We start from the raw sequence: 10,190 nt of genomic DNA on the forward strand, positions 1-10,190 counted from the left end.
CGCTACGTCACCATGGCAACAGCATCCATCTGTGTCATTTGGACAGATGTGTTGTCGTTCTGACGGTCACGGCAGGTGCCGGCGCAAGACGGCCACTGCGTCATGACGCTATAAATAACACACGCTGTGGCAGCTGCGCATCCTGGGAAACAAAACGCACGTTTCACCTGAATGTGAAACACTTGGTGAGAACACAAAGACGGTAGATAAATATTAAGCCACTTGACATTATCAGGTTTCTTCACTGTCCCATGGCAGAATGAGTCAGGACACGCTTTTCATTGACCGTGCTTTTGAACATTTGCCCACGTACACACTTAAGATTTAAGTCAATAGAAGCCATGTTTGGTCATGAGCGGGAAATGGGTGTCAACAGCCGCGACTGGGAAATAACAAGTGGAACACTATGAAGGATGTGTTTTCTTTTTTGTTTTTTTTATTATTATTGTTTAGCTCCATTTGAGGAACCGTTTGAACGCTGCACTGCCCTTCACATTCATGCCATACCGTTTAATAAGTTTGACATTCGGGTAAATACTCTGACGTCTGCTAATCATGACGTTTGCCAAAAGCAGAGCAGCGCTCAGTTTGTTATGAACTAAATGTGTGGCTAGAGCGTGAAACGGCATCCTTAAAAGTTGCCTCCATCATATTAATGTTTGATTATTGGTTCATTCCAGAATTGGAAGAAAATCTAGGAATAAACATATTAGAAAAACAGACCACTTGTTTTATTATTTTGAGTTGTGAAACAACAAACATAGCCTGCAATTTGATTGGTCCAATTCAACTAATAAAGGTACACTATAAGATATTCTACAGTAGCCCAATCTTGTTCTTTTTTTAATCTAAAATAAAATGTTGCTGATGAAAATCATTTAGAATTAAGTTACATTTTATTGAAATAATATTTTAACAGGGTTGCGAAGAATGCTAATGTAGCATGCAGCTAGCATGCTGCATGCTAAATGGCAAGAACAAACTTAGCTATGCAATAAATTTTTCAGATAATATGAGTAACAGGGTTGAATCTGTTTGAGTGGCTCACTTAATTTTGGCTGAAAACAATGGAAAAGATTAAAAAAAACGAAAAGGAGACTTCTTCCTATTGTTAAAGCAATTAGCTCGATGATGACATTCCTGCTGTCGTGTTGCTCGTTTTTTTCCTCCGATATCGATATCAGGCCTGCATCTGTATTGAGAGACAAAAATTACGAGTATTTAAAATATGTCTTCTTGTATTTCTTTTAGAGGGGTGCTCAATGGCTATTTTCAATATTTTAGTATTACTTGTATTACAGCTACAAATGCATTTTGTCTCAGTACAACTATAATTACATAAGTGCATGTATTTAGCGCATGGGTTCCAATGTAGGAGGAAAAAACATTTTTTATGGGAATAAAATCTTAGTACTATCAGAAAAACTTGTTGGGTTAAGAAAATATAGCGTTACATGGCAACGCCATAGTAGCACAACAAATAAGATTTTATATCTTTATTACCTACAGATTGTATTTACAACAGACACAGATTAATTTAGGACCACATGAATGTGGCACAGGCCTGTTCTAAAAATAACAAACCAGTGATTGGACTTTGCAATTTCAAAGGAACATTGTCGAAGTGATCGATAAATGTTCAATCAATCATGATTTGAAAATGTAAACAGGTGCAGAGATTTATAGAAATAAAATGTTGCATACTGATATGTATTGATTTCCTACCTTGTTAAGTCATTATTGATAGTTAATTGTCATGAATCATGAAGAGGCTCAGTGTCACAAAGAATGAAGATAATTAGCAACATTTAATTAAAGGCAACAATAAAGTCAACAGAGTAAAAAGATGTCATCTTTTTTGCGCTGATTCTGAATCTATGTTTTTCTGGTTTTGATAATAATAATGATAATGATATCATCAAAGGTCGGTGACCCCCTGGACTAATTTAATCGCGCGAGTGACACTGGATCTCGCGTTTATCCCTGAGTTGACATCCTGCCTGATCCATGACAAGTGACACTGTGGGTCTAGTAGGCGCGGTGAGGTTGTTCCTATTTCAACACACCCTAGGCAAATTGGCCTTTTAACTGCCTGCGAAATTATTAGGAAATTCTCAAGCACAGCGAGACTAATTTTGTGTCTTTCCGTCATATTGTTTATGTCACAAAGAAAAAACTCTTTAGTCAAACACAACCTGTTGTTGAACAATTGTCACCAACGTCACACACGGAGGTATTTAAGTCTCTCCACACGGCACATACATGTTAAACACGAAGAACAAGTCTTAGTTATAATTGGCATTTGCTTTGACCTGTAACCAAAGCTGATGCTTTAATTACTCTGTTTGGTTTTACGCTGCGTAATTGTGACGCTCTTTCCACTGTGTTTGGAAAGATACAAGTTTGTTTAGTCGTGGCTACAGTCATGGCACCTGTTCTCCAAAAGCAGGTTGACTTGACCACCCGGCCGGGGACATCCGGACCTACGCCTGCTGTTTTATCACAGCAGAAAAGGTGTGATAAGAGCTCAGTTTACTTTTACGGGTTGCTCCAGAAGACAAATCTATGAGAGAGTGGAGAGAGCTTGCGCAAGCAGGCCACGCTGCTGACGTCAAGAGTGGCTGCTTGATTAATTACAGAAGTGCTCGGTGGAGTGTTCACAACGGAGTGAATATAGCTTTGGGTTTTGCCAAAGCAGCATAGTCAGATAAAAAAAAAAAAAAAAAAAAAAAATCTTTAAAAAAAAAAATGACTTGTATTTTGCTGGCCTTATTTTTTTAGTTAATTAATTGCATTTCTTATATATTTATATAAGATATATTTTGTTATAATACTAAGTGTTGCTTTTAATGACATCATCATTTGAATCTAAAAACATAGCCAATGCTCACTCAAAATATTTCAAACTTTGTTGTTGCTTAATTTTATTTCCAGGCTGAAGAATGACATTTACAACAATGAAAGGAATTTTGTGTCTTAAAATATGCTCACACAAATAATAGCGTAAGAGTGCAGCATGAGGGAATTCCAAACATAATGGCGACCAGAAATCGGAATTACAATTTCGAATTTAATGTTGATTGAGCATAATAGACACTGTGAAAAAAGTGGACTTTAATTCCAATATGTTACAAATGTGTATATGATTATGTAATTTTAATTAATCATAATGGCCTGGCCAGTCGAGTTGGGCAGATACGAGTCAGAGTGAGGAACAAGCAAACGCATCCATTGCAGCCTTTACAACTTGAAAATGAAATTTTTCTAAAATTTTGATGAATACATTTTTAATTTCATTTAGCATGGGCTTTTTAAATTTAATATTTGAAGTGATTTTATATTTTTAGTCACAGTCATGACTTGGTGGCTCGGGATGAGAGTCATTATTGCATACTTGAAATGCTCCAAAGCTCAACAGTCAAATATAGCATTGGACTATTATGTAACAGTGGTTCATTTTACTCAAGACGAGAAAAAAAAAAAAACTTTGGATATAAGCTGCAACTACAGAGAAAAATGAAAAAATGCAAACAGTGGCCTAGCAAGATAAGAAATTCCTTTAGAAGTTGTGATAAAACAGACAATAAATCAACTGTGCAGCTTTCATACGGCACATCAGAGAAGTGAGGGGATGTTGGCAGTGCGTCAGGCGCATATTTTATCCGTGTGAAATGTCTCTTTACTTCCCCCTGAAAGCCAAAAAGCTCAAGCACACATGTGGATGCATGCATGAGTTATAGAGGAGGCTGTGTTAAAGACAGGAATGTATAGCCTCACTCATAAAACTCCTTTTTGCTCGCTCGCTGGGAGCTTCTGACTTGGACAGATTCCTTAACGGGAGCTCAAACCGTACCATCCAGCCGTCTCATAATGACCCTTAATGTAGCCGAATAACTGTTTATACTCTCAAATCCTACACTTAAAAAAAACAAACCCCATGTTGCTTTACTTTTCACTCAACGTGCCTCCGTCTGTGACCCCGCCAGACAGTTATCCACAAAGTACAGACACCGGGGCCAAGAATATCACGAAAATGTAAAAATACGATATACAACTTCTGCCATTTTTCCAACACGTGACTCATATGAAAAACTTCCACAAGTGGCGCGATGGGTCCTTTCAACCTCTGTAGAGTTTACCAGATGTGAGAAGGGAACCCCTATTTAGCAGGGAGCTCCGGTTTCATTCCCAGAAACCCCGCACCCCGCTGCCCTCCCGACGCCAGGAGCAGAACTCCCGGCTCGAGCAACACACGGGAGCCGTTCAAATCAGTGGGATGTTTCCAGATAAATTCCCTCAGAAGCCATATCTGTTAAGATCATCCCAACGCAGGTTGACTTTATGATTTTAGGAGCAAAAGCAAATTTTTTCCAACCTCAGACTTTAAACAGCGTGCCAAGAAATATAGCAGTATGCGTTGTTTGTATGCTTCCATTGGCTGTGTTCACACCCACAACAGCGCAAACCCCCATTCCATTGTGCATGGACAAAATCACAAAAGAATGAAAACTCCACCCGTGCAAACAGTTAGACTGTGTTTTGGACTTGACTTGTTCACGTTAGATAAGTTTAATCATAGTATGCCCTCAGGTGTCTTCAAAGTCGTAAACGTGACAATTAGTCTCTGTCGTGTTTGGTGACGTGGTGTTTACGAAGCGTGGAGTAGAGAACGAGAAGGAGATGATTGCCTCAAGAGATTTGAAAATAATTGTGCTGCTGTTAAGGCTACAAAAATGCTACCTTGTTGCTATTCGTTAGCTCATTTGTGGCTTTTCCTGCTATGTGTTAGCATTAAGCTAGCAGACGTTCGGGTAAAGTTATGTGTTAAATACGCAATTTTATTTTATATTTAGTCTAACAGTAAACATAAGGCTGCTATCTCAAATTTTGGCTTAAAATCAGAGAGAAAAATCAACCAAACATCTCGTAAAAACGTATTGATTTGGTCACTTATCTAAAATTAGATGAGAGAAGCAGTCATTTTTTCGTTTGTTAAGAAGATTCATGCGTTGTGGGGGCAGGTTTGACTTTCACGAGCAACAGGGGAAAAAGGCACACAGAGCACACATGGCCAAAAGCTGCTGTGAGTTACAAGCAGCGAAGCTTTCAAAAGCAGCTGGAGGTCAGACGCCCGACGTCATGTTTCAGAGTGAGAAAAAAAGATATACACACATTTTTTTACTGTACGCTTCCTTTTTTTTTTTTTGTGTGTGTCAGATGTAGTGACATTCTGCCATGAACTTGCTTTTTCTGTCCTTTGGAACATTACCCTGGCAAACAATATAGCGTGCAGTAAGTCAAATAAGCGTTATGTCTGGTCATGCCCTTACAGTGACTCAGCATTCATCGGCTATCTGTCGGTCATCGTGTCTTTTTTTCCCCCTGCTGCTCTCATTTTATTGTCATTGCTACATAAACCTGAGCCACATCCAAGTGTCTGAAGTCCGACGGCCTTTATTGGTCATTGCATAACCGCAAATCAGGTGTTTACCATTGAAGGATTCCTGCACTATGTCACAGCCAGCACTGTAAATAACATTCAATGTACAAAAAAAATAAAATAAAATACACTCTAGAATGCGCATTAAAAACCACACTACAACTTGACTCGCAATATTTTGAGAGTTCTATGGAGGATACTTTGCAAGAGCTCATTAAAAGGTTAATTATGGTACAATGAGGTCAAGCAGAAGTGCAAATTGTGGTCAAATGATCGTACTTTGTACCCTAATCGTCCAGTATTAGTAATATATTAATTAGCGGGAGTCTTTTATGTGTACTATAAAACACATTTTGCCGCCTAATCTATGTTTTATTTCTTTTTTTTTATATACTGCTTGGCCTCATTACAGTTGCAAGCGAGCTGGGGCCTCTCCGAGCTGGGCAAGAGGTGGGGCAAATGTTAGAGAGGTCACTAGGCAACCACAGTGCACATATAGACAAACAACCTTTCACACTATGGACAAATGGGAGTCTTCAATGAACCGAACATGCACACGGTTCTGATGTGGGTAAGGCAAGAATGAAACTTAGAAGCTTTCAACTGTGAGCTAGATGCTAACCACTGAACACATTACAATTGTATATTGTGCAAAATTAAATGATGCTTGATATATAAAAATACTGCTATCACATAAAAAAAGAATCAAAATCAATTGACAAAATAATTAAAGTGGAGGTTAAAAAAAAAGTTGCATTTTTTTGTCATGCAGCTTTTTCTTTTCCCGTGCGTTTGGTGACCAAGCCCTGCCCTCTCTGAACTGAAAGAACAAACAAAAATGACATTGATGTTTTCATTGTTTGCACACCAATAGTCTCTGGAGTGCTTGTACCTGTCAAGTATGAAGTTACACAACCGAGTAAATCTTTTGTCAGTTGCCTTTTCCCGAAAATGAAACTGGAAGAGAGCGTTTGGAGTGTATTTTCAAACGCGCCATAATTAGGGTAGAGTCCGAGCTTTACTATTCTTGGTCTCAGTTTATGTAAATTTCCCACAAAAGAATTTTTTCTTCTTTATGATGCATTTTTGAATGGTGCGACTTGTGTTGAAGACTCTTAAAAAAAATTTTTGACCCACCCATGAAGTTGGATCAATTTGACCCAGAGCCAAACCAAACACAGTTAATTCTGTACACCAACATGAGAGTCATTTACATTCCCTAGCTGCACATGACACAAACCCACACACATACCTAATTATCGTGCATGGAAATCAGGAACGCCTTCTCACACTCGAACTCGGAAGGACGCATTGCTAAACACACATTTATTCTGACGGTAGTCAAAACAAAATGGAGGCCAAAAAAACACATCGTTGATGGCAGACATTTTGTTCTCGCAGAGAGGCAGCATGTTATTTTGGTCATACAGCAACGCGGGATTGCGAAAAGTTATCCGCCAAGAGAAAGTTAGCCACGGAGTTCCGCAGTGTCTCGTTTCAGCGGTAGGGGCGTATACTTGGCTGCTAGCTAGCAATTCCTTCCACTCAGATTTAACGACCTGCTGCGTTGCATCAGAGATACTTGACATTTTCGATAAGCGGCACAAAGTGATGTCGGCTAACTTTAGGTGTGAGTCCCTTTGTTTTGCTACTGCACAAATGACAACGGCTCACTAAAGTGGAGCCATCACATCGAGTTGTTTCTTGGAAGAGATGCTAAGTTTTATGGGTTAGAGGAAAATGCTTTCAACAGTGTACAGACAAACCAATAATTGAGTCATATATCACTGTTCATACTTTCTTCCAATTGAAGTCTGCCAAAGCTTGTTGGATGTCTGAAATATCATCCTGAGTGATTATCTTTTGGTGTGCTCACCGCCTTCGATAATGGCCGACAATCGTAGATGCTAAATATCTTGAGTAGCCTATTTATGATCTTGTTGTGTGTGGTCAACACTGAGTTCAGCAACGGAATTCTTAGCTGTGACGTGAAAACAGTCAATCAAGATGTTTCCGAAAGACACAAAAAGAGAAGCAACTGTTTGTGTCTCATAAATTAGTCACCACAATAAAGTGACAAGGAGGAGTTTGCAAACACATTGGAGTTAAACATACAATAAAACCAAACCTGGCCTCCTCTATGATCTAATTTTTAAGTATTTTCTGCCAGTCTCGATGATTTTTTTTTAAATCTACCTATCTATCTATGCTGCCTCTCACAGGTAAGTCTTGGTACTACAATAAAACATTTTGTCTTGGTGAGGAGACGAAGGAATTGTTGGTGGCGAAATCTTCACGTGTGTGGCGTGCCATGTTGGTTATCTCGAGTACATCACGCACACGCGATTTGTGTGGGATCTCTCCAATTTTAAAAATCCTGTATCACCCGACATGAAGTAAAAAGAAAAAAAAGTTTATGCAAACAAACAGCTTTTGCTATAGTGCTAATAACACCTAGATGCCATCTGCATATGCTACAATGATAAAGCTCTTTTTAAAATATATTATCAGAGATTTTACAGTCTTAAAGTTTTAACAATTCCTAGTTTTCAGTGAAATCGCTCAAATTGGAATCCCAGCACACTTTCAAATGTGAATGTGTGCCTCTCAGGACTCAAAAACTTGACATGTGACTTACAAGACACAAGACTAACTCAGTGAGCATCTGGGATATCCAAAATCTAAACTCCATGGGTGTGTTTTACATCTTTACGGAAGGGTACAAATTTGTGTACAGACAAAATAATAATAAAAGAAAAAAGTAAAGTTACCACACAAAAAAAGGTGGAATAAAGATGAAAATAGTGAGTTACGTTGAACCCGCTTCTCGGTTCGACATACTTTGCATGTCCCTGCAGTCGTGGAATGCAGTACAGTCGGTTTGATCCAACATACAATTAGTCTCACGATTGACGAAGGTTTCCGATTTTAACATTACAATCAACTTATCTCAGCTCCCTTCACCAGCCAATCACAAGGCATGTAAGTATCATAGTGACACTCGAATCCCCAGGGAATATGATTACAGTGTTAATCAAATCAGATGTGGTAAAGTGTAATTAATTAAATAGTTTCACTCACCAGAGCTAGCCAAACTAGCACTGAGCTACATTTAGCAAATAAATTCTAATATTTCTTCTCAGTACATGAGGATGTTTAGATTTCTCTTGTCCAATCAGATTTCAGCATTTAGTATATGTTGTCATGACTTTGTAATTTATTCACTTTTGATTAATAAATATTAATTCTGAACTTTTCTGGGTCATGTGCATGATGCATGCTTGTTGTACAACATTTTTGTTTTGGTTATGATGATTGATGACTATAATTACATCTGTATTATGAAATGGATTAAGTATGGTAAATCCCCAGGTGGATCCCCGGGTACTAAAACCGCAGGCTCGCTGATCAAAACTGAATATTATAATATTTTGTCTGCAAAGGCAGATCTGGTGTTGGATTTAATTACAGTGTGCAGCTGTAACCAATGTTTTGAGTTCAGTCACCAAAACAAAAAGTATAAGAGACGAAAATTGCGTCGACAGTGACAATCATCGCCCGTCCCTTGGAATTTTAGAACTTAAGAAGCAAAGCTCAGCACTTATCCACCCTCCAAGTCTTGTCTGAGCTCTTCTTTTATATATATAAAAAAAAATCTATTTTAATTTTAAGCACACCCTCTTATTCTGCAATCTGGCCACTGGTCCAGCTGACTGGGTGGCCTTTTTTGTCTCGGCTACTCCGCTTGAGGTTAAAGAGCACGAAATCCCATCGATGTGCACGCCAAGTCCCTGAGCCTTTGCAGCCGTCGCGTCCAAACCTTCTACTTGTATTGTCAAGTTAGATCAAGTTATCGCCGATCCTCTTGCAAATCATTTGTGCTCGTGCTGGCGACTTCAAAATACAACGCAGCTGCTGAGTCTGTGAAACTTTGGCATTTTCCCTCTGCAAGGGACCAAGCCAAAGTCTGCTCATCTGTTTTAACTTCGACTGTGCTATATCGCTTGCCAAACGGCCAAGACTTACCCGTGGAGTCTTTTGAAGTGCAATGGTCGTATAACGAATGAATCCATGAACGTTATCACATTTCGAATCCAGGTCCTTAAAGTCCAGTAAGGGTTTGATATATAGAATCGGACTGGGCCACACAGCTGCTTTGAATGGTCTAGCATGTAAATAGTTGATCGTATGGAATGTACATTTTTATTTATGGACCAGTTTATCCAGCTTCTATTCACATGACAAATCTTGGATACACCTGACAGTTGGCTGCAAATTTGACCAACCATTATGATCCTCAGCCTCCACGCAAATTTTTCTTTGCTTCTCATGACGGGTAATTACAGGCTGAACAGTTACTTAGAAGCATAACTGGGCACAGCATAAACACTGGGACATAGGCAGTGCCAAGCAAAACCAGTTGTGCCATTGAAACATGGTGTTCTTTTTTAGATGGCAACTCCCAAAGTCAAATTCTCATCTACAGCAACTGCATCTGTTCTGGCGATGGGGATGACCATGAGATGTTGCACACATTGTATCTGAGCAACAAACACACACACATTCCTCACCTGCCTTCCAGTGTAGCTTTGGCTCGCCTGTCGTCCATATTGTGAGATCACATTCACACGCACTTTGAAGAACACGTGCGCTCAACATGCGCCTTCTCATTGTTTCCATGAACCCAACTATCGCTGATTTACTGTCACCACAATTGAGAAAATCATTCTGGGAAAGGAAGAACAAAGAG

Source organism: Syngnathus acus, chromosome 16 (genome assembly GCF_901709675.1).
Source record: "Syngnathus acus chromosome 16, fSynAcu1.2, whole genome shotgun sequence".
NCBI classification, from domain to species: domain Eukaryota; kingdom Metazoa; phylum Chordata; class Actinopteri; order Syngnathiformes; family Syngnathidae; genus Syngnathus; species Syngnathus acus.